General features: G+C 40.2%; 1 pseudogene; it reads left to right on the plus strand.

Moving 5' to 3' along the window:
• LOC105524497 overlaps window positions 1-23,968 on the plus strand; it is a 27,174-nt pseudogene extending 3,206 nt beyond the window's left edge.
• The last annotated feature ends 2,543 nt before the right edge of the window (window positions 23,969-26,511 follow it).

A 26,511-nucleotide genomic window follows, 5' to 3' on the forward strand; every position in this document is an offset into this window, starting at 1 on the left:
GATCTCCTGACCTCGTGATCCGCCCGTCTCAGCCTCCCAAAGTGCTGGGATTACAGGCTTGAGCCACCGCGCCCGGCCGACAACCAAATTTCAAGGCACATGAATTTAGTAGATGATTGGCAGTTATGGTGATATGCCTTGAACTGTAAATACAATTTATGATTTTAGGACCACATCTTTTTTTTCTGATTGATAACTGCAAGACAATATATTTATTACTCTTTCTAAAGTTCAATTCAGGAACTTCTAACCTCAGGTTTGATTAGGCTTCAGAAAGGTTCATGCAGTCACATATTTTCTTATTTTATTTTATTTTTTATTATACTTTAAGTTCTGGGATACATGTGCAGAACCTGAAGGTTTGTTACATAGGTATGCACGTGCCATGGTGGCTTGCTGCAACCATCAACCTGTCATCTACATTAGCTACTTCTCCTAATGCTTTCCCTCCCCTTGCCCCCGACTCCCTGGCAGGCCCCAGTGTGTTATGTTCCCCTCTCTGTGTCTATGTGTTTTCATTGTTCAACTCCTACTTATGAGTGAAAACACGCAGTGGTTTGTTTTCTGTTTCTGTGTTAGTTTCTTGAGAAACTTCCAGCTTCATCCATGTCCCTGGAAAGGACATGATCTGATTCTTTCTTATGGATGCACAGTATTCCACAATGTATTATGTGCCACATTTTCTTTATCCAGTCTATCATTGATGGGCATTTGGGTTGGTTCCAAGTCTTTGCTATTGTGAACAGTGCTGCCATAAACATACCTGTGCGTGTGTCTTTATAGCATAATGATTTATTATAATCCTTTGGGTATATACACAGTAATGGGATCAGTGGGTCAAATGGTATTTCTGGTTCTAGATCTTTGAGGAATTGCCACACTGTCTTCCACAATGGTTGAACTAATGTACACTCCCACCAACAGTGTAAAAGCCTTCCTATTTTTCCACATCCTCTCTAGCATCTGTTGTTTCCTGACTTTTTAATGATCGCCATTCTAACTAGCGTGAGATGCTATCTCATTGTGTGGTTTTGATTTGCATTCCTCTAATGATCAGTGATGATGAGCTTTTTTTTCATATGTTTTTTGGCCACATAAATATCCTCTTTTGAAAAGTGTTGTTCATATTCTTTGCCCGCTTTCTGATGGGGTTGTTTTTCTTGTAAAATTGTTTAAGTTTCTTGTAGATTCTGGATATTAGCCCTTTGTCAGATGGATAGATTGCAAAATTTTTCTCCCATTCTGTAGGCTGCCTGTTCACTCTGATGATAGTTTCTTTTGCTGTGCAGAAGCTCTTTAGTTTAATTAGATCCCTTTTGTCAATTTTGGCTTTTGTTGCCATTGCTTTTGGTGTTTTAGTCATGAAGTCTTTGCACATGCCTATGTCCTGAATGGTATTGCCTAGGTTTTCTTCTAGGGTTTTTATGGGTTTAGGTTTTACATTTAAGTCTTTAAACTGTCTTGAGTTAATTTTTGTATAAGATGTAAGGAAGGGGTCCAGTTTCAGTTTTCTGCATATGGCTAGCCAGTTTTCCCAATACCATTTATTAAATAGGGAATCCTTTGCCGATTGCTTGTTTTTGTCAGATTTTCAAAGATCAGATGGTTGTAGAGAGCCCTCATTATTTCTGAGGGCTCTGTTCTGTTCCATTGATCTACATATCTATTTTGGTACCAGTACCATGCTGTTTTGGTTACTGTAGTCTTGTAGTATAGTTTGAAGTCAGTTAGCATGATGCCTCCAGCTTTGTTCTTTTTGCTTAGGATTGTCTTGGCTATATGTGCTGTTTTTTTTGGTTCCATATGAAATTTAAAGTAGTTTTTTCTAATTCTGTGAAGAAAGTCAATGGTAGCTGGATGGGAATAGCATTGAATCTATAAATTACTTTGGGCAGTATGGCCATTTTCATGATATTTATTCTTCCTGTCCATGAGATGGAACGTTTTTCCATTTGTTTGTGTCCTCTCTGATTTCCTTGAGTAGTGGTTTGTAGTTCTCCTGGAAGAGGTACTTCACATTCCTTATAAGTTGTATTCCTAGGTATTTTATTCTCTTTGTGGCAATTGTGAATGGGAGTTCACTCATGATTTGGCTCTCTGTTTGTCTATTATTAGTGTATAGGAATGCTGTGATTTTTGCACATTGATTTTGTATCTTGAGACTTTGCTGAAGTTGCTTATCAGCTTTAGGATATTTTGGGCTGAGATGATGGGGTTTTCCAAATATACAATTATGTCATCTGCAAACAGAGATAATTTGACTTTCTTCCTGTTGAATACCCTTTATTTATTTCTCTTGCCTGATTGCCCTGGCCAGAACTTCCAACACTATATTGAATAGGAGTGGTGAGAGAGGGCATTCTTGTCTTGTGCTGGTTTTCAAAGGGAATGCTTCCAGCTTTTGCCCATTCAGTATGATATTGGCTGTGGGTTTGTCATAAATAGCTCTTATTATTTTGAGATATGTTCCATTAATAGCTAGTTTATTGAGAGTTTTTAGCATGAAGGGGTGTTGAATTTTGTCAAAGGCCTTTTCTGCATCTATTGAGATAATTATGTGGTTTTTGTCATTGGTTCTGTTTATGTGATGGATTACATTTATTGATTTGTGTATGCTGAACCAGCCTCGCATCCCAGGTATGAAGCTGACTCGATTGTGATGGATAAGTTTTTTGATATGCTGCCTGATTCGGTTTGCCAGTATTTCATTGAAGATTTTGCATCAATGTTCATCAGGGATATTGGCCTGAAATTTTCTTTTTTTGTTATGTCTCTGCCAGGTTTTGGTATCAGGATGATGCTGGCCTCCAAAATGAGTTAGGGAGGAGTTCCTCTTTTTCTATTGTTTGGAATAGTTTCAGAAGGAATGGTACCAGTTCTTCTTTGTACCTCTGGTAGAATTCGGCTGTGAATCTGTCTGGTCCTGGGCTATTTGTGGTTGGTAGACTACTAATCACTGCCTTAATTTCAGAACTTTTTATTGGTCTATTCAGGGATTAGACTTCTTCCTGGTTTAGTCTTGGTAGGGTGTATGTGTCCAGGAATTTACCCATTTCTTCTAGATTTTCTAGTTTATTTGCATAAAGGTGTTTATAGTATTCTCTGATGATAGTTTGTATTTCTGTGGGATCAGTGGTGACATCCCCTTTATCATTTTTTATTGTATCTATTTGATTCCTCTCTCTTTTCTTCTTTATTAGTCTGGCTAGCGGTCTATTTATTTTGTTAACATTTTCAAAAAACCAACTCCTGGATTCATTGGTTTTTTGAATAGTGTTTTGTGTTTTTATCTTCCTCAGTTCTGCTCTGATCTTACTTATTTCTTGTTTTCCCCTAGCTTTTGATTTTGCCTGCTCTTGCTTCTCTAGTTGTTTTAGTTATGATGTTAGGATGTCGAGTTTGGATATTTCCAGCCTTCTCCTGTGGGCATTTAGTGCTATAAATTTCCCTCTAAACACTGCTTTAGCTCTGTCCCAGAGATTCTAGAACATTGTGTCTTTGTTCTCACTGGTTTCAAATAACTTATTTCTGCCTAATCTTGTTATTTACCCAGTAGTCACTCAGGAGCAGGTTGTTCAGTTTCCATGTAGTTGTGCGGTTTTGAATGTGTTTCTTAATCCTGAGTTCTAATTTGATTGCACTGTGGTCTGAGAGACTGTTATGATTTCCATTCTTACGCATTTGCTGAGGAGTGTTTTACTTCCAATTATGGGGTTAATTTTAGAATAAGTGCAATGTGGTGCTGAGAAGAATGTATATTCTGTTGATTTGAGGTGGAGAGTTCTGTAGATGTTTATTAGGTCTGCTTGGTCCAGAGCTGAGTTCAAGTCCTGAATATCCTTGTTAATTTTTTGTCTCACTGGTCTGTCTAATATTGACAGTGGAGTGTTAAAGTCTCCCACTATTATTGTGTGGGAGTCTAAGTCTCTTTGTAGTTCTCTAAGAACTTGCTTTATGAATCTGGGTGCTCCTGTATTGGGTGCATATATATTTAGGATAGCTAGCTCTTCTTGTTACATTGATCCCTTTACCATTATGTAATGCTCTTCTTTGTCTTTTTTGATCTTTGTTGGTTTAAAATCTGTTTTATCACACTAGGATTGCAATTCCTGCTTTTTTTTTTTTTCTTTCCATTTGCTTGGTAAATATTCCTTCATCCCTTTATCGTGAGCTTATGTGTGTCTTTGCATGTGAGATGGGTCTCCTGAATACAGCACACTGATGGGTCTTGACTCTTTATTCAATTTGCCAGTCTGTGTCTTTTAATTGGGGCATTTAGCCCATTTACACTTAAGGTTAATATTGTTATGTGTGAATTTGAACCTGTCATTATGATGCTAGCTGGTTATTTTGCCAGTTAGTTGATGCAGTTTCTTCATAGTGTCGATGGCCTTTGCAATTTGGAATGTTTTTACAGTGGCTGGTACTGGTTTGTCCTTTCCATATGTAGTGCTTCCTTCAGGAGTTTTTGTAAGGTAAGCCTAGAGGTGACAAAATCTCTCAGCATTTGCTTCTCTGTAAAGGATTTTACTTCTCCTTTGCTTATGAAGCTTAGTTTTGCTGGACATGAAATTCTGGTTTGAAATTCTTTAAGAATGTTGAATATTAGCCCTCCACTCTCTTTTGGCTTGTAAGGTTTCTGCAGAGAGATCCACTGTTAGTCTGATGGGCTTCCCTTTGTGGGTAACCTGACCTTTCTCTCTGGCTGCTCTTAACATTTTTTCCTTCATTTCAACCTTTGTGAATCTGAAAATTATGTGTCTTGGAGTTGCTCTTCTTGAGGAGTATCTTTGTGGTGTTCTCTTTATTTCCTGAGTTTGAATATTGGCCTGTCTTGCTAGGCTGGGGAAGTTCTCCTGGATAATATCCTGAAGAGTGTTTTCCAGCTTGGTTCCATTCTCCTCGTCACTTTCAGGCACACCAATCAAACATAGGTTTGGCCTTTTCACATAGTCCCATATTTCTTGGTGACTTTGTTCATCCCTTTCCATTGCTTTTTTTCTAATCCTGTCTTCATGCTTTATTTCATCAAGTTGATCTTCAGTTTCCTATATCCTTTCTTCTGCTTGATCGGTTCGGCTGTTGATACTTGTGTATGCTTCACGAAGTTCTTGTGCGGTGTTTTTCGGCTCCATCAGGTCATTTATGTTCTTCTCTAAACTGGTTATTCTAGTTAGCAATTCGTCTAATCTTCTTTCAAGGTTGTTAGCTTCCTTGCATTGGGTTAGAACATGCTCCTTCAGCTCAGAGGAGTTTGTTATTACCCACCTTCTGAAGCCTACTTCTGTTAGCTCATCAAACTCATTCTCCATCCAGTTTTGTTCCCTTGCTGGTGAAGAATTGTGATCTTTTGGAGGAGAAGAGGCATTCTGGTTTTTGGAATTTTCAGCCTTTTTACACTGGTTTTTCCTCATCTTCGTGGATTTATCTACCTTTGGCCTTTGATGTTGATGACCTTCGGATGGGCTTTTTTTGTGAATGTCCTTTATGTTGATGTTGATTCTATTCCTTTCTATTTGTTAGTTTTCCTTGTAACAATCAGGCCTCTCTACTGCAGGTCGCTGGAGTTTGCTGGAGGTCCACTCCAGACCCTGTTTGCCTGGGTATCACCAGACGAGCCTGCAGAACAGCAAAGATTTCTGTCTGTTTCTTCCTCTGGAAGCTTTGTCTCAGAGGGGCACCCACCAGATACCAGTTGGAGCTCTCCTGTATGAGGTGTCTGTCAATCCATGCTGGGAGGTGTCTCCCAGTTAGGAGGCACGGGGGTCAGGGACCCACTTGAGGAGGCAGTCTGTCCCTTAGCAGAGCTTGAGCACTGTGCTGAAAGAGCCGCTGCTCTCTTCGGAGCAGGAAGGCAGGAATGTTTAAGTCTGCTGAAGCTGCGCCCGCAGCTGCCCCTTCCCCCGGGTGCTCTGTCCCAGGGAGATGGGGGTTTTATCTATAAGCCCCTGTCTGGGGCTGCTGCCTTTCTTTCAGAGACGCCCTGCCCAGAGAGGAGGAATCTAGAAAGGCAGTCTGGCTACAGCAGCTTTGCTGAGCAGTTGTGGTCTCCACCCAGTTTGAACTCCCTGGTGGCTTTATTTACACTGTGAGGGGAAACACACCTACTCAGGTCTCAGTAACGGCAAGCGCCCCTCCCCCCACCAAGCTGGAGCTTCCCAGGTCAACTTCAGACTGCTGCGCTGGCAGTGAGAATTTCAAGCCAGTGGATCCTGGCTTGCTGGGCTCCGCAGGGGTGGGATCCGCTGGGTTCCATGGCTTCAGCCCCCTTTCCGGGGAAGTGAATGGTTCTGTCTCACTGGCATTCCAGGCACCACTGGGGTATGAAAAAAACTTCCGCAGCTAGCTTGGTGTCCGCCCAAACAACTGCCTGGTTTTGTGCTTGAAACCCGGGGCCCTGGTGGCGTAGGCACCCGAGAGAATCTCCTGGTCTGTGGGTTGCGAAGACCATGGGAAAAGTGTAGTATCTGGGCTGGAGTGTACCGTTCCTCACAGCACAGTCCCTCACGGCTTCCCTTGCCTCGGGGAGGGAGTTCCCAGACCCCTTGCACTTTCTGGGTAAGGCGATGCCCCCCCCTGACTTCTGCTTGCCCTCCATGGGCTGCACCCACTGTCTAACCAGTCCCAAGGAGATGAGCTGGGTACTTCAGCTGGCAATGCAGAAATCACCGCCTTCTGCATTGATTTTGCTGGGAGCTGCAGACCGGAGTTGTTCCTATTTGGCCATTTTGCCAGCCACACCAGGACCATATCTTTTGATACCATTTAAAAAGTTATAATCAATTATTTTTATTCTGAATGATAGAAAGCTCCATTTTCGTTAAAGGTAGGGAAGTGCAATAGCTTCGAGGACCAGGATTTAAAACAACAACAAAACACCAAAACCCAAAAAACCTTAGCAGGGAGATTTTACGATTGGTCTTAGACCAACTTACCAAGCAAGGATGCCAGTCTCAATTTTCTTCAATGATCTATTCTGTCCTGGCACACAGAAACATCACAAGGTTCTTGGGTTGCTGGACATATCCCCATCCTACCATACATAGTTTTACGTTACTTTAGCTAGGTTTCTTGCCTCAACAGAACTTTCTTCTCTTCTTTATTTTCTGACAGTATTTTCTCTGTCCCTTCTACCTCTTGCCTGATACCATCTCATCTAAAAATGAATTCTTGTGAATTCAGTGATGAAGACCATTCATATTTCATTCAGTGTACATATTACAGTTGCATTTATGGAAGCTTTCTGGATCAATGCCTAACCACAAGGATTGTTTCTAATGATAGAAATTTCAGGTTTATTTAAAAGATACTGAATTTTGAAGACCTTTCAAACCACACCGTAGAGGTGGCTGCATATTCTATAGAACATTATGGCTCACCGTATGTCTTTCATTAGTTATCTTCAAATGAAAGGGTGAGGTCATGTGACTTTGGCCTACTGCTACATCATGCCACAACAAGGCTGTTTACAAACTTTGAAGGAAATTCCAAATAGTGATTTTACTAAGCTAACCACATTATCTTTCCCAATCTCTAGAATCACAATAGATTCAATAGATCGAAATTGTCACTATTCCACCTTCTAAGTCAAGTAACTTGGAAACTCTAACGTTAGGAAAGCTTGTTTAGGAATATTCTGATGGATACCTACACTGGCCCCTCTCCAGTGCCATCCACCCAAACATAAAAGGAGATGCTGGATGTGTTGTTTTGCCAAATATAATGTGGACCAGAGTTCTACCAAGATTAATTTGAAACAGCGTTATTAATGGCGGCTTCTCAAGGAATGACTAAGTTGCACTCCATAACTTTATAAAATTTTATAACCCATCAACGAAATCGCCTGAATTCGTTGACTTTATTGTTTGTTAAATGCTTGACAGCCAATAGATTTAATACATTGTTAATTATCCTATTCTCCTTAAAATAGTATTTTCATTTTTATAACCAAGAATATTTAGAGGATAATTAGAAATCCGGTAATGTGAATTGTAAATTATGTGTAATTACAATAAAACTACTGAAGAATAACACACATTACTTATAAATTGTAACACTGTGATAAATTAAAGCAATTACAGGTAAACCAATAATGTTCTTTAATTAAGTAGTTATGAATGAGAATTTGTGCTTTGCATTTACAATAACCTATAAGGTTGGAGATTGCATTTATAGCTTTTGCAGAAATCGATTGCACTCTGCTGTGATACTTTGCTAAGAATAACTTCTAAGTTCATTACTGTCATTATGCCATTATCATGTAAAAACACCCAAGACTGTTAAATGTAAGTGTGCTGACAACCAATCAACCATGCTTCTTAATATAATTATAATTATGTCACTATCTCTTCTTCTGCCTTTATGAATCTGAGAAAAAGTTCATATTTCCACCAGTCTTCACCATTGGTTGCAAAGGAATAGAAGACGCTCTGTCACACACTTACCGAAAATACTATTGTATTTGACACTAATAAGGCTATTCATCCTCATAATTATCTTACTTCAACCTGCCGTTTACAAGATTATAGCAATATTTTTGTGTTGCCACATCTGTTTATTATTTTATATATTGTTATAAGGTTGAGGTAACTCCTTGGCATGTTCAAGTTGCAATCAATGTCACAGTATGAGTAGAGAAGAGACCCCAACAGACCATCTCTCTATTTTTAATTCAAGTTGTGTGTCTTGTGTGTTCAAACAGGTCTCTGGAGGAGAAAGAGAGCTAATACAAATTGGTGAAAAGGAGAAGAGTTGGGAGGTTCAAATGAAGAGAAATTGTTGATCAAGCTTATTTAAAAGGTGAATATCTTAAAAAAGTAAGGAAAGGATTCTGAATTATTCAGGTATATACATGTTATGAATTTGCTTTGAGGCAGTAACAATGAACGGTTCTCCAACAAGTAAGGAATGATTAGACTAGTAGCATAACATAATATTCCAAATACAGTATTTTGAATATTCCTGAGTGATATACCTAACCAGGGGAAGTCATGTGCATGGTAAAGACTACACATATCAATGATGATGTCGGGTCTGATATTTCACCCTGCATACAAGCAAGTAAACTAGCCAATTAATGCTTCCTGGATACTGGCACAAAACACAAGACTCCTGGGTCAGAAACAAAGGACTTCGGCACTCAAAGCTCAGTCAGCAGCATGAGCATCATCATGTTTGTGTTTGTTTCCTTTGTCCCTTCTTCAAATCTCATGGGAGTGATGTGGAGGGGCCCAGATGAATGCTACACTCACAGTGGGTTTGCCTGTAGCCAGGGAACACTGAATTTGGGGAATCCATTGCTTTTAGAGCAAGCAGTAAGAAAACAAGATCTTTGTCCCAGAGAGAGACTTGACATCATCTGTCTAGGTTGCTCTGCAAACATGACCCTGAGAAACAGCCCCAGAAAAGAGCTTTCAGCGCTTTGCATTCTTGATAAACCCAGTAAGACATGTAAGAGCCCAAGAGACGGAGGGGGGCACTGTCTTTCCCAACAATTAGCATAAATTAGTATACTCACTCATATAATGAGTGTACAATTAATATACTCAGGAGTTTGATGTACAACTAGGTACAACAACAGTTTTTACCCACTGATTTTAAGTTCAAAATTCTTTTCCTAGAACCATGCTTACCTCCATACATGAAAAATTATTTTAAATGACACAAGAAACTCCTGGGAGGAGGTATCTTTTGATCTACTTCTTCGCTGTATTGCTCTTCAAATGATGTTTCCAGTCTATCACTTCTTTTGAACCACTCACTCACACTGTTTCCTTTCCTGTCTTTATTCACTTCTTATCCAATTAACTTTCAAATTGTGCTCTTAATGAAATGGTAGTTTAATATGTTTGTTTACATCTTGATTTACTTGGTATATTTAATAGTGGGGGATAATAGCAGGCTTTGATAAGCCATTTAGTACAAACTTCTTCAAGAAAATGCAGAGCATTTGAAGACATAGTGTATTTTTATTCTCTATGTCCAAAGTCAATTTTCAGGTTTTAATTAGTTTTGCAGAATGATCCGCTGAGCTTTTTAGGTGATGCGGCCAGAGTTTAATGTGTCCCCAGACTTTATGATGTCCCAACTCTAAAGTTTTCTGTAACTGGCCCCCAACTCTTTGCCAATCTTTTTTCGTGAAAATTGTGTTGTTCTCTGCAATGCACGTGCATCTCTTTTATTTGGATGACTAATTTTCTATATTTCACAGTGAACTTGGTGGTCCCGCACTCCAATCGATTGTGTCACTTCACTGAAAGTACAGGACTAGGAAGGGCACTTGAAGGAAACAACGTCGTCGTTTCCTTCTCCTGCCACCTTTCGACCTAACGAACTGTAGTTCCAGGCCTTGGGGTAAAATCTCAAGTCATCTCATCCTTTTAAAGATGACTCTCAGGTAAAAAATTCGTGGCCCCTCAGGTTTGGTTTTAAAAAGTTGAATTCAGTGTCAGACCAAAACCTCAAATCTTTCTCTAATTTTTTTCTTGCCAATACACCAGCCACACACACACACACACACACACACACCTGCTTTGCTTCTGCTAGGGAGGAACCCTGTGATGTTTGTGTAGCTCACCCCCAGCTCAGCTCTTTCTGTTCCAGTAGGCCACCAAGTTGGTGCTGGAAAAGTCAGACATCAGTCTCTGGGTTTCTGAGACACCAAAGACACGCATTAAACATTTTGGGTGACTGTGCTTAAGTCCTCCTCAACTGGATTAAGGTTACAGGGAAACACTCCCCTGCCTGGTATCATGGTACCACAACTCTCCAACAACTTCCCAAAGGAATTCTTATCCTCTCACATTGGATCAGTCTTCAATGTCTGTTTCCTGCCTTTGAGGTGGTTTGGCACCTGTGGCATTGATCCCAGATTTTGTTTGATTTTGAGGACTGAGGATAGTATCTCAACTGAAAATTCAATATATGCGGAAGAAACAAAGTTGACATCCTATTAAAGTTGCCTTTTTGCATTTAATTATTTTTTGAATTTATTACTTATTTTTTGTCACTCTTACTACGTTGCCAGCCTTTTGAGGAATAGGGTCCATTTCTGATACTTTTTCTTTGATCAATGAACTGAGATTGTCAATTTATATACCTTCAGGGACAGAGGAGAATATGAATGTATACATGAATGAAGCAGACAGATAGGAAGAAATGAGGAGTATTAAACGTCTTTTTTTTTTAAAGGAGAAGTCAAGCATCTAGAATTTTATGGAAATCACTGATGTATTAATTGAAAACCTATAAACACATTAAAGTCATGTCTGCACAAAGCCAAAATAATCAGTACATTTAATTTAATATAACAAAATAGCTCCATTATTGGGAATAAATGAAAATAATAATTAAATATTTGACTTTTAAACTTGTAGTTAAGTTTTAATTGATTTAAATAATTGGAATCTATTTAACAAACTGTTCTTTCATTTCAAAAATAGTCTTCCTGTAGACTGAGATAATGAAGAAGTTAATTTATTCTTTTCTTACTGTTTAGGTTATGAGCAATTAAAAAATGTATCTACCTTCTGTTTTGAGAAGTCAGTTTCTAAGTAAACACTGTCTTAACAGGTTGAATTGTTCCAACTGTTTTCTAAAAGTTAAGGAAAAGCCATTAAATATTTATTATCTTTTATTATGTTATTTACTGTTAGAATGAATATGCAAATTTTATTAATACTATTCAGAAAGCCACGAAAAAATTATAATTCATGAATGAAAAATTAAACGTAGCAAACTAGTTATTTGAAATAACTTTCACCCACAAATAAAAGGCATTGTCCAGTGCTTTCCTGTAGGTTAGTAAGGCCATGAAAGACTTTTGGAGAGAAGAAACTGATGAAAAGTGAGAAATAGAAAAGTAGCCTAAGAAAATATTTTCAGAGTATAATAACAAAATTAAGGAGTTGGTTAGAAGTCTGAGGAACAGGCCAGGTGCAGTGGCTCACGCCTGTAATCCCAGCACTTTGAGAGGCTGAAGCAGGTGGATCATTTGAGGTTAGGAGTTTGAGACCAGCCTGACCAACATGGTGAAACCCTGTCTCTACTAAAAATACAAAAATTAGCCAGGTGTCATGGTGGGCACCTGCAGTCCCAGCCTCGCGGGAGGTTGAGGCATGAGAATCCCTTGAACCTGGGAGGCGGAGGTTGCAGTGAACTGAGATAATGCCACTGCATTCCAGCCTGGGCCACAGAGCAAGACCCTGTCTCAAAAAAAAAAAAAAAAGGAAGTCTGAGGAACTATGCTGAGATGCTGAGATGCTGAGATGCTGAGCGCTGCGTCGGGAGAGGCGCTGAGAGCTCCTGAACTGATGGGTAGGGTACTAGTATAGAACTTTCCCTCCCAGCTCCATCCAGGAAGCTTTCTTCCTACTTCTGTGATATCCTGCTTCTTCTCTGCCCTTGAGGATTTTATCTCCAGGAAACAGATGAGAAAAGGAGCAATTACATTTCATTGAATGCCTACTTGGAAAGTTTCTGGGTTTCATTAAAAGTAAAACAAACAAGAAAAGAGAGATGCTTTTAAAATTAATACATGTTACGTGCTCTAGATAACTGGGGTAGTGCTACTAGGCTGTTTGTATCGATCCCTTTTACACTGTTCTACTTTTCTTTTTCCTGTACCTACCACCTTTGAATGCACACTATAATATGCTTATATCTGCAGTTTACTCTTTAGGTTCTGTATCTTTCTGCCAAAAATGTAAGCTCCACGAATGTAGGGATCTTTGCTTGCTTTGTTTGCTGATGTGTTTCAAGCACCCATAAGAGTGCCAGGCACATAGTAGGTGCTCAGTAAATATTTTTAGACTGTTCTATAAACAATGCATAAGATAAAAGGAATGGCAATATTGGGAGATACCGTAGTTGACCTGAGAAAGGATTTCTTTAAAATCAGGAAAGATAGAAAATCAATGGAAATGTTACATATTTTTTTTATCAGGCCTCTCAAATTACTTAGACATAATCCATCCAATAAATTTCAAGTCCCACTGCTTCTACTCTTTTTGTTTGTTTGGTTTTAGACAGACTCTCGCTGTCGCCAGGCTGGATTGCAGTGGCGTGATCTCAGCCACTGCCACCACTGCCTCCCAGGTTCAAGCGATTCTCCTGCCTCAGCCTCCCAATTAGCTGGGATGACAAGCAGGCGCCACAACGCCCGGCTAATTTTTGTAATTTTAGTAGAGATGGGGTTTCACCATGTTGGCCAGGATAGTCTCGATCTCCTGACCTCGTGATCTGCCCCCCTCAGCCTCCCAAAGTGTTGGGATTACAGGTGTGAGTCACCGTGCCTGGCCTGCTTCTACCTGTAAAATACATCTCAAACACAGCTCTCCATTTCTGTTTGTGTCATACTTTCAACAACCCTTTTTCTAGATGTCTAACAGCTTCCTTGTCTTTTTGTCTCAGGGCCTTACATCAAATAAATCATCAAATAAGTCATAGGCTTGAGCCGATTTATGTACTACTCTTCTGTGTTAGACACGGAGATAATGTTTATTAGCCGGTTTCACATAGTTCCTGCTTTCATGGAATTTACAGTTTAATTTGGCAGACAGGCATTACCAAGTAATGATCCAAATATGTATAGAATTACAATTCTAAGTCGATGTTGGAAAGGACAGTTGGCCTTGAAGGTATAACTAGGGGAACTCATCTAGCCTAGAATATCAGAGGATAATTTCTTCCTGAGAAAGAGATGTGTATGATGAGATTTGGGAGAAAGTGGGGCATTTCCCAAGGGAAGAATGGGAGAGAGCCTTTTCGGGGGAACAGAATATGTTAAACCCCTGGGCTGGGAGGACTGAGGCACCATTATGAGTTGAAAATCTGCTTGGTTGAAACCAGGTGATGCATGACTTGAAGGGGCCTGATGTGGATTTTAGACTTTATTCTAACAGCGGTGCGAAGCCACAGAAGGATTTTACTTGAAGAATAAATTTGACCCAAATCTGTAAAATCACACTGCCTGTATTGGAGTTTTCTTCAACCCTCAGTGGCTCCCTAATGCCTGCTGGGTATGGATCTTAATAATATCTTAGCCTGTAACTCAAAATTGTACATGTTACTCATAGAGTTTCATTTTTGCATTTTCCAATGATACACACTGGACTACCTCTGGCTCCCTGAACCACCTTCCTGTCCCTCACAGTCAAACTTCTCTGTTCCCCTCCCCTCCCTTCCCCTCTCCCCTCCTCTCCTCTCCCCTCTCCTACCCTTCCCTCCTCTCCTCCCCTCTCTGCTCCTCCTCTCTCCTTTCCTTTATTCCTTTCTTTCTGATGGAATGCCTATTCTGCCTTCTTGGTTTAATATATAATCTGGTCCAAATATATCATTAGATTTAGATCAATTATTGTCTCATCTTTTTCTTTGAATCACTTTTACGGCATGTATAATATTCTCCTCATGGAATAGTGATTTTTTTTCTATCAAAGTTCCATTAAAATATCTTTTCCTTCAGGACTATATCTGATTCTTATTTGATATCTCGTAAGAAATTCCCCATGCTGAGCACATAATAGCATGTGCTTCGTGGGTATTTGTGAAATAAAGTATCTAATACAGTCTTCCTGAATCCAAGGGAAAGTGCTGGAAACATTCAGAAGATTATTGAAACTCTAAAACATAACAGTGGCCTTTTCTTTCTCAGCCCAAATTGGTAAAGGAGCAAGATGAAATATGCCTACGTGAATGTAAGCAGCATTCTGGCTTCACTTATCTACGAATCCAGCCCAGACTCACTCTAAGGCACTTTAATTTTGCCTTTTAACAGTGGAAAGTGCCTTGTCCTCCTGATCTCCTACTGTGGCCTCCAACCACTGACAATTTTTATTTCATGGAAAAAGCAGGAGACTGAGAGAAAATGGCCTAGGATTCAAACTTGACTTATGTGACTAAAACCAAACTCTAAAACCCTTCAATTTGGCCTGATCATCTGTAAATGGACAGGTTACAAGGCTTGTAATGCTAAATAATGAGCAAAGATACATAACCTGTGCCAGCACCTGGTGGATAAAAGGGGCTCAATGATCGTCAATTCACTTATGGTCTCCTGTCCACAGTCTCCTGGTTCAGTTGCAAATTTGTCTCTTTTTCTTCCCAAGTCTCACTTCACCATCTTTGTTATTTACATCATTCATCATGTCTTCTTCGGGATGTAGCTCCATTAATGATCTCCTCCTTTCCCTCTCTCAGCGTTCGCCATCGTTTCCCTTGACTTATTCCTTCTGTTCTGCCTTCAAACATGCTCAGCTGTCTCCATTCCCAAACATCTTATATTTTAGCAGCTATTTTATGCATTCGTTCATTCAAAAGTAATGAAAAACAACACGTGTGGACAATGCTAGGTACTGGGGCTGTAAGAATGAATATAATACTGTCATATGTTTTGTGCCACATTAGGAGAGACACAATATATAAAAAAATCATTATTCAGTTAACATGATCTAGTAACCCAACAGCAATCCCTGAAAAGTTCTATGGAAGCATTGAGAGGAGGTATTCATTTTGCCTGGAGGATTAGGGGTATCCTCACACAGGAGGAGATACCTGAGATAGGTTGTAGGCCATTGGTAGAGATTAGGAGGTATTTTATTTTGAAGGGGCAGCATTAGCAAAGGCAAAAGGTATGAAAAATTCAGACCTGCTGAAGAAGGGCAAATAATATACAGTTGATTGTAGCAAATGGTATCAGTTGAGCGTGACCTCAATTGGGAGAACTTTGAAGTCCTCAGGCAACGGGAGCCATCAAAACATTTTAACCAAAGGAGTGATATCACTAAATTTGGCTTTTAGAAAGATAACTTTGGGTAGAAAGAAGGATGGTTGAAGAAAGGAAAGGTTAGAAGTAGAAAGTGCAGTTGAGAGGTGATTGCAATAGACAAAGCTAAGATGTGATTTGGCTTTTGCTCTACCACCATCTTCTCCATTGAACATCACCAATCACATTGCTTCTCAGCCTCCTGGCTAAGCTCAAGTGCGAATATCACCAATTACATCCTATGGACTGTAGGATACAGTAAATTCCTCTTCAAAGTTTAGCCTGTTAACTACCTTTAAAATTCAAGAGACAGAAAAATTGTTAAGTACAATGAGTTCTGAGTTCCTCTTCAAAGAACCAATATGTCAGTATGTTCAGCTTCCCTGTTCTTTGTTCTCCATTTTAAAGTTTAACTTCCTCTTTCTTTACCCTCCTTGCCCCTAGTTTCAGTAAACAACCCCCTCCTAGCCTCTATCACCTGTTCTGTCTTAGGTGTCCTTAGGTTTCCTTAGTCACCTGTTCTGTGACTGTCCCTCCCACCAAAACTACTCACCCCACCACTCCAGCTCGTACCCTTGCTCTCTTTAAAATAGCCATTTGGAATTAGCTTAGACTCTGCGGTCTAACACTAGCCAATAGGGAAAAGGCACAGCAGTAGGGACTAGCTGGGTAGGAATAAGACCCCCTTCCCCTTCCTTGTCCAGTGTGCTCTTGCCATTGCTCCATCTGCGCGATACACCCTTCTATAGAAGTAAATTGCCTTGCTGAGAAACTTCTGCCCAAGTGCTATTTTCACTTGGCGGCACTGAGCATTCACTTCCAACAGGACAAAATTCAGTGGCACCTTCTCAGTCCTCAACTTCCTTTGTTTGCAAGGTATATTTTATAACTCAAATCATCCAGTTCTTCTCAGATCTCCTTCCTGTCTCGGCTTCTGTGTTAGTACACATGGCTCATGAACCTTATCACTCTCTCATTCCTGCATTGGTTCCTGCTTCAGTGAGATGGACAGCTCATCTTGGTCTATTTCTTGTCCTCCCTGTGTTGTTTTGCATATATTCCTATCCTCACCCATGTACTCAAGTATCCTTTCTAAGCAGAGTAAAATCAAACATGTGACCCTTGTGCTGTTACTGCTTTAGAGCTCCATTTATGCATTTCCGAAGGTTTGCTGGATATTTCTGCACAGAAGCCCTGCCAGCTCATTGACTTCAGCATGTGGTAACTCTACTTCAAACTCACATTTCCTTGCATCTTGCCCAATAGTGCCACCTTTCCTCTTATCTCTCAAGTAGAGATTCAAAATCCTGAGCTTCACCTCTTATTTTTCTTTCATCCCCTGCAACAATCTTTTTTGAGATAGTCTTGCTTTGTGGCCCAGGCTGGAGTGCAGTAGCATGATCTCAGTTCTTTGCAACCTCCACCTCCTGGGCTCAAGCGATTCTTCTGCCTCAGCCTCCAGATTAGCTGGGATTACAGGCTAACTTGTATTTTTAGTAGAGACAGGGTTTCACTGTGTTGACCAGGCTGATCTCGAACTCCTGACCTCAAGTGATCCACTCATCTCAGCCTCTCAACATGTTGGGATTACAGGCATGAGCCACTGCACCAGACTACCTGCACCAATCTTAAAAACCCTCATGTTGCTTCTTCCTGAGCAATGGTTCTTCAGTCATCTCATTCTTTCCATTCCCGCTGCTACTGCTCTAGCTGTACTTATTTTATTGACTCACATCACATGTATCACTATGCCATTTCATATTAGAGAAGTCTTTGTATGCTCATCATATTCTGTAGATTTTAAGCATCACGAGGGCAGCATGTATCAGAGCTTGGAATGAAAATTCCTAATGAAGCTTGGAGACCTATCGTATCAGAATCCTGTCATGTAAGTTTATCCAACTAAGTTGTCAACTTTCCCTTGCCTTTTCCTCTTCCTCATTCCTGAAAGCTCCAATGTGGAATTTGAGCTGAAGATTAGCCCAGTGCTTAAAATCACAATAGCTTAAATAGCTTTGTGGCCCTAGCCCACCTTGTCTCTGCTTTTATTAAAGTACTAGGTTTCTTCATTTTGGAGACAGTATCCCTCGTGTGTGATCCTGAAATACACTTGAGGTACAAAGATTCTGTGTCTTGTGATTTGTAGCAAGATGCCTTATTTGTCGTAGGCCATAATTATTTGCTGAATGACTAACAATTTATCTAATCTAATTGATTTCTACGCCACTGATATTTGTGTGTTATTTGTGTATTTCAATGTACACAATTATTGAAACATTAGCAAGTATTTTCTGCCCATTTTAATGGCTCATTACCTCCTATATCATGTTATATCCTGGTTTATATAAGAACATCTGTGTCTAATATATTCCTGTAAATCATCCCTGTTCATTTTCATAAGGATATTAGACTCAGCAAATATGTGTCATGTGGATTTTTATGTGCCAGCCTCTAAACATCACAAAAACTTCCCAGAGCCAGAGATAACTGCACTGAATCAGCTGTTCCCAAGTTTACTTTTAACCATTGCTCAAATTAGATATCTATGAGCTCCCCTTAGAGTCCAATCCCAGGCTGCCAGCTGCTCCAGATGTAAGGAGTTTTTATAGCCTTCAAACACATTTTATCTGTCATCATTTTCATCAACACGAATATCTTTCTCTTTATCCTCTCTCATAGAACCTGGTAAACAAGGAAAGAAAAAAGCTTGGCTGTATTGTAACTCCAAAGAGGTCAGTCTGTGGGGGAAAAAAACACAACACAGCGTGTCTTTCTTTGCATCTCTTTCCATGTGGTTCTTCAAAGGTTTATCAACCACCACCTTAATCCATTTATTGAAGACACCCAATTTTCCAGATGACCTTTTCTTTGGAATTCATTGGAAATGCAGCTTGAAGTGATAGAAAAGAAATGAAGAATGCAGGAAGGTTTCAGCGCTAATTTTGTCTCTACACATTAACTGATCATGAGTTCTGACCAAATTACCCACTTTGTCTCATCTGTCAAATGGGCAGTGATTTTGAGAGGGTTAAACATGAAAAAGGATTATAAAGTTTTTAAATAAAATAAGCTACAAATAAATTTACATACCTTTTGATCTTAATCACAGAGTTGGGATGTACTCAAATAAGTTTTCCAAGATGTCAAGTAAAAGGATGCGCATTGAAGCAGCAATGGCAATGACAGTAGCCAACAACGGGAAACAGCTACGGAAACTGTGAAAAGGGAGCTAGAATGGAAATGACGAGATAGCCATATCATGGGATATTACAGAGTCACTTTTTAAAAGTTGTGTGGTTTTGCATAACTTATAAGGAAATGTTTCCAAGGAGTAGTATTAAGAGTAAAAAGTGAGACCAGGCACAGTGGCTCACACTTGGAATCTTAGCACTTTGGGAGGCTGAGGCAGGTGGATTACTTGAGCCTAGAAGTTCCAGACTAGCGTGGATGACATAGTGAGACTCCTCTCTAAAAAAAAAAAAAAAGTCACTCTGTCGCCCAGGCTGGAGTGCAGTGGCACAATCTTGGCTCACTGCAACCTCCACCTTCCAGGTTCAAGTGATTCTCCTGCCTTAGCTTCCCAAGTAGCTGGGACTACAGGTGTATTTTTAGTAGAGGCGGGGTTTCACCATATTGGCCAGGCTGGTCTTGAACTCCTGACCTCGCAATCTGTCCTCCTCAGCCTCTCAAGTGCTGGGATTACAGGCGTGAGCCACCGTACCCGGCCTATATATATATTTTATAAAGAGCAAAAAGTGAGGTATAGAGCACTTATTTAGCATGTTATAAGGTACAAATAAGAAAAGAATGTGTGTGCACATAGGCTGCTATATATATGCATAGATATATTCTGGACTAAAACATAAAACTCATAAAATGACCAACTTAGAATAGAATAACTGAGGACAGGAAGGTGTCGTTACTTTATGTGACACGTGTCTACATTTGCAAACATTTTATTTTCTTTATAAAAATAGCAAAAGCAACATGAATAGTATAACAGTGAGACTTTTTGATATTCTTTTGTATACATTTGTTTAAAAACTAATATATAACGTAGAAATAAATGTAAAAAATTCTATAAAATTTCAGTGGATATATTGACATAAAAGATTGTTTTGTCGTACAAAGAAATCAACATTCAGTCATAGACTCAAAGAAATTAAGTCTAGAAGATGTGCTGCTTGTAGTGATTTGGTATTATGTAGCTTAATGCTCTACACTGTATTGGGGAGAATATTTATGTAATCAGCTTTTATCAAGTACCTGCTGTTTCCTTTGCCCTCGAACACCTAGTGTGTAGGCATAAAAGGATGGGAAGGCATCTCTTGTTCATTGCGTCATATTGCTTTTTAAAATCTAAAAAATAATTACTAGATGATCCATGAACAAATATAGTGTGATGTGGGTGGGGAAACTCTCCCCAGCTGTGCGGAGGCAATGAGCATGTGGATCTGGAAGAACAGCAGCCAGGCTGAGTCACCACGTCTGCCCCCTGAGTTGTTGGGTGCGGTGGCTGGACCTAGGGAATTCTAATGATTTACCCAAGGTGAGCTAGATGAGCTGAGGAGGGACTGTGTCTCTAATCATCCCATTTCAGTATGGGACTTTATCCGTGGCAACAAACATTCTGTGGTCGAGATGTGGGGAATAGACCCATCTGATTTAGTCCCCACAATACCACAGAAGGTATTTATTTAATGAATAAAGGTATTCAAAATCACAGAGATTAAATAATTTTCACAAAGACACAGGGCTAAATGATAGCAGAACTGGAATTTAAACTTCTGTCTGACTCACTCCATTGTTTATGGCCTTAATGACAGGAGTGAAGATACATAAGTGGGAATTGATAAGGTAGGGAAAACAGTCAGCTGAAGGCTTGTTAAAATAGTCGAGAGAAATTCTTCTAGGTGCCAGTAGTACAACAGTAAGAAATGAATTCAGAAATGGAAGGCAGAAGTCAAGTTGGAAAACCAGTGAAATAAAGATTTCCAGGAGACTCTATGGAGCTAGCCTATAAACATTACGTTCAAATATTCTAATACCTATAACCAAATAGTGGGAGTATTAATAAAAACCTCTACGCCTCGCTTGCACTTCCTTTTCCCACAGGTCAAATCTGCAATCCACTTTAAGGTTAATGGCTGTGTCTTTGAGGTATATTTAGTGCGTTCACCTTTTAAGGATCACACACATAACTATGAGAACCTGATTTATCACCTATACTGTGTAACACTATCTTTTACTCCAAACGAAAAATTAAACTTCCTACAAACTCTATAAAATGCATATTAGAATATCATGCACAGGGTGAATAAAAATGTTATATAATGACAGGTTTAATTTTGTTTATTCTGTTAGCATCTATTCTTGAAAACTAGGCCCCGAATTTCTCTATTTATGCTCCTAAATTCAGAACAGTCTAAAATGTCATTTTTATTATTCCTTATATTAGAGTGCTTAAAATTAAAAACATTCATCAGAAAATTGCTGTCTTTAAAATGTATCACCCAATATGGAATGTAAATATTAAATTTAAATATTTTAAAATTAAATTATTATTTAATTTATAATTGCATGAGCGTAGTGTATTTGGGCTACGTGCGGGTGGACAGCTCTGTTCTCAGGCAGAAATATGTCCCTTAACACCACTTTAAAAGCCACAAACCAAAAACCTTCAGCTGCCAGACTGAGGACAGAAAGGTTACCGAAAGCCAAAGGGAAACTGTCACTACTAGACATTTCAAATCAGTCCCTAATTATTGAAAGTCACTTTAAAATATATGGGCACATTGAATTTTCAAAACTGCCTTTATGGAACTAACAACGTTAACAATCAACTGATTTTTTTTCAGCAAAGAAACTATAAATAAATGCAAAGGAAGAAAGGATGGAATAAGACAGATACAGTGACTTGCACTCCCAGGTATGAAATATACACATACAACCATTTGATTTAAAAATAGAACTTGTATAGTTCAGCACTCTAGTCAAAAATACACGTTGTCTTAATAAGATGGTAACAAACCCTTTTGTGCAAGAAATAGACAATATAAACTTATATATATTTATAAAAATAGACAATATAAACTTCATGATGCCAGCTCTAGTTTGTAAATAGGAAATACTTCTTTAAATGTGTAGAGTGTCTCGTGCATTTCAGAACATTTCACTTTCATTGTTTTGTCTGAATCTTGAAACATGGAGGTAACTTTCTACTCATTCAAGCACTTGGCTTCTTTCAGGGTCTGCTCAGATCTATGATTCCTGCGTTGGCTGCCCCAGATGGGAGTAATTCTCCCTCCTCTGAGAGCTTGTGGGGTGATGATCCCATAGGGCAATGGCGCTGTCTTGTGTTTGCCTTTCCTTCCTTCCTTATGATGTATCTCTGAGCTGTCTTGCATGTCACCCTCTCTCCTTCTTCCCTTCTCCACATCTCATCCTTTCACTGTAATACCCAGCACAGGACTCTGGCCAGGATTTACAGCCAGGGTGTCTGTGGGCTGACATGTCTCTGTGTCCTGGCCTGCAGATAAGCCTTCTGTGGTCTCTTGTGCTTGTCCATGTTTACCTAACATTTAAAACCTTGGGATATTTCATATAAAAATCTGAATTTCTAGTTTCTTTTGAGGAAGTGGAAGATTTGGCTACTTGGGGCCAGTCTTACTTGATGGCAGTGACTGGCTAGGGACATGTGGGAGCTTCCCGTTCAGGATATGCGCATATACTCCAACTTGCCAGAGTCTTCCTGGCTCCTTGTTGCACCCTTACTTTGAAGCATCATCATGAATTAGTGACTATACCATTTTTTTCATGACAAGAAATACTATCTGCACTCTGATTTCTATTAAAAGTGAGTTGACAGGCTGGGCGGAGAGGCAGGCAAGTCACCTGAGGTCTGGAGTTCGAGACCAGCCTGGCCAACATGGTGAAACCCCATCTCTACTAAAAACACAACAAATCAGCCGGGTATGGTGGCGGGTGCCTGTAATCCCAGCTACTGGGGAGGCTGAGGCAGGAGAATCGCTTGAACCCATGAGGCGGAGGTTGCAGTGAGCCAAGATTGTGCCACTGCACTGTAGCCTGGGCAACAGAGTGAGACTCCATCTCAAAAATTAAAAAAATGAGTTGACAAAATAAAGCAAGAAGAAGCCTAGTACAGTGGTGGCACACGCCTGTGGTCCCAGCTACTCGGGAGGCAGAAGCAAGAGGATCGCTTGGGCCCAGGAGTTCTAGTCCAGCCTGGGCAAGATAGCAAGACCCATCTCTAAACAAAAACAAAAACAAGAAACAAGAAAAAGCAAGAAAGGACACTGGGTGATTCCCAAACTGTATCCCTCATTTTCAATATGGCTTGGCCCTGTTGGCATTTGACTTTGTGCTCTGTGTTAAAGACAGAAACTTAGGAGCACACAGTCTGTGCTTCATCACTTACTTCTTAACTGTGAAGCTGATCCTTCTGGTTTCTCATCTCAAAAAGAGAATCTGAGGTAGCTTTTTCTTGAGGATTAAATAAGGTAAATAAGTAATAACTATCACTCCAGGATAATAATGCTCACATGTGCATTTTTGGCCTACAAAGTAGATAAACTGAATGTATCTAGTCCCCAATTTGTTGGAAACCTTTGGGAGAGTTCTCTCAGACAGGAGGAGACACTTGAACAGAGTTTGGAATATGAACTACATTTTATACAGCAACTTAAATTTCCATCTGACTGTCCACAACCCCTATAGACCACTGGAGTGCTTCCTCACAGACTTACTATGCAATGCTGGACAATCCAGACATTTTGAGGAAAACAGTTGATGAACTTCTTAACAGAATCACATTGACGGCTGCTTACCATTTATACACACCTTCCCAAATTGCCCTGCCTGCCATTTTATCTAGTGCCTTCAGGGCTGGAATTACTATGGAAAGTTGTTTATTGGACAGTCTGGTTTTGAGAGAGAACAGAACTTGCTTGTCACAGTTACTAGATGTAATGAAAAGCAGGAGAAATTGAGTAAAAAAGTATGTACCACCCAGATCTGAAGAAACTGCTGTTCTGAAGCTGAAGTTGGAGCAATGTCATTCTGCTGAGCTTGCACTTAATGTAATTATGAAGAAAAGGAAAGGCTGTGGAAGATAATGATGATGTCTCAAAGAAATACAGACAGGAGGAGGAAGAGTAGACTAATGATGACCTGGTAGACTCTCTCTAGCCATTTCAAGTTGACTTGTCAATGCTAACTAACTAATCAAGAGAATTAGGAAGCATACTAGGCTTTTAAGGTGAACCATGGTTGTGCCACTGCACTCCAGCCTGGGTGACAGAATGAATGAATAAATAAATAAATAGTATATCATATGAAAACATCAAAACATATTAAATATTTCTATTTGTTATTTAATTTTTTCTTTCATAGTAGTTCATGTAAAAGAAAACATCTTCAAAAGAGCCAGGAAAAAAAAAGCTGAGCTCAGTATCTGCCACATAGTGGGTAGGTGTTGTTACTATCCCTATCATGTGTGACATTAGGAAATCCTTTAGAACTGAGCTCTTTCATGGGATCACCTCAGCAGCTCAAGTTAGATTTGCCCAGCAGCTGGAATTCATGAATCAAGACTGTGAGTCATGGTCTAATACATATTTATTAGATGCCTACTATGTGTCTGGCACTGTTGTAGATACTTGGTATCTATATTGTAAACAAAGCAAATCTAGTTCCTGATCTTATGAAGGCTTACCACCAGTAAGTGAAGGAGATAACTTATACATACTGAAATATGCATAATTATGCCAGAAACAATATGTGCTGTAAAAAATAAGCCAATGCAGAAGAATAGAGAAAACACAGGAGCATGTACTATCTGTATTAGTCCGTTTTCATGCTGCTGATAAAGACATACCTGAGACTGGGCAATTTACAAAAGAAAGAGATTTATTGGACTTACAGTTCCATATGGCTGGGGAGGCCTCACAATCAAGGCAGAAGGCAAGGGAAGACCAAGTCACATCTTACATGGATGGCGGCAGGCAAAGAGAGCTTGTGCAGGGAAACTCCCGTTTTTTTTTTTTTTTTTTTGAGATGGAGTCTCGCTCTGTCGCCCGGACTGGAGTGCAGTGGCGGGATCTCAGCTCACTGCAAGCTCCGCCTCCCAGGTTCATGCCATTCTCCTGCCTCAGCCTCCCGAGTAGCTGGGACCACAGGCGCCGCCACCTCGCCCGGCTAGTTTTTTGTATTTTTTAGTAGAGACGGGGGTTTCACCGTGTTAGCCAGGATGGCCTCGATCTCCTGACCTCGTGATCCGCCCGTCTCGGCCTCCCAAAGTGCTGGGATTACAGGCTTGAGCCACCGCGCCCGGCCTCGAAACTCCCGTTTTTAAAACTATCAGAGTTCATGAGACCCATTCACTGTCACGAGAACAGCATGGGAAAAGACCCACCCCCCCCATGATTCAGTCATCTCCCACGTGGTCCCTCCCATGCCGTGGGAATGTGGGATCTGCAAGATGAGATTTGCGTGGGGACGCAGAGCCAAACTGTATCACTATCTTACAGAGCCTGGAACAAAGAGATGGTTCTCCAGCAGGGACCTGGATGCAGTGAAGGAGAGAATCATGGAGCGTTTGAGGGAGGGACATGGCTGGCAACCAGGACAGAGTGTTGTGAACAGTGACAAAGAGGCCAGTGAGCGAGTGACACAGACTTGAGAGTCTTCCAGGGGTCACATCCCTTTAGGCCTTGTAGGCCACACATACACACTTTAATTGTGATCAGAAAATCTTGGAATCGGTTTTTGGACTTTTTTATTTTTAATTAACATGGGCATATCCTAGTTTTATATAATTATGGGGTACATGTGATGTTTTGATACAGGCATACAATGGATAATGATCAAATCAGAGTGATTGGGGCATCTATCGCCTCAAGTGTTTATCCTTAGAATATTTTAATCGTGTAAGTTACATGATCCACTTAGTTCTAAAAGGCTGCTAGGTGGGTCATAGGCTCTGGGGAAGAAAGAGAAGAAGCAGGAGAGGGTCAGGAGGGTGTTAGATCCTCCGTAGATCATGTGAGGAATGATAGTGGATTGCATCCAAAGGTGGTGGCTATGGAGGATGTGAAACAGTCAGATCGTGGGGACGCTCTGGGGCTACAGGCTTTGGAAGAGATCTTGATACTTAAGAATATTAACAGTTTTTGCCGTAAATATGGAAGTGGATATCAAGAGCTCAGTTTTCAATTTGAGTTTTAGATGCCCAAAGAACATCCAAGAGGAGATGTTGAAAGGACAGTTATATACATATCTGGAGTTCAGGGGAGAGGCTGGCGCTAGAGATATAAATGGAAATCATTGTTTTATAGAGACGACATCTAAAACCATGGAACTCATCAAGGACTCGAGTGTAGAATGAAAAAGAAGAGGCAGGAGGATTGAGCCCTGGGTAACACACTCAGTGGTCAGGCCCAGAATGAGGATGTATCGGTCAGAAGAGAAGGTATAGCCAGCACAGTAGGGGTAGAATCAGGAGAGGCCCTCTGCAGGGCCCCAGGTTGCATTCAAATCTTGACTTGCATGGAAGGAAGCTTGTTCCCCAAGGTGATGTATTTTTAGACCAAAGGTGTTTTAGGTATGGAAGAACCTTAGCAGCAATATTTTGCAAGTCCTGCACTTTACAGAAGTTGAGACCGAGACACAGGGAGGTTAATTACCCAAAGTCACACAGTAATTGGTTTGAGTTGATTAGGGATGATGTGTTC

This window comes from Colobus angolensis, unplaced genomic scaffold (assembly GCF_000951035.1).
Source record: "Colobus angolensis palliatus isolate OR3802 unplaced genomic scaffold, Cang.pa_1.0 Scaffold5, whole genome shotgun sequence".
NCBI lineage: Eukaryota > Metazoa > Chordata > Mammalia > Primates > Cercopithecidae > Colobus > Colobus angolensis.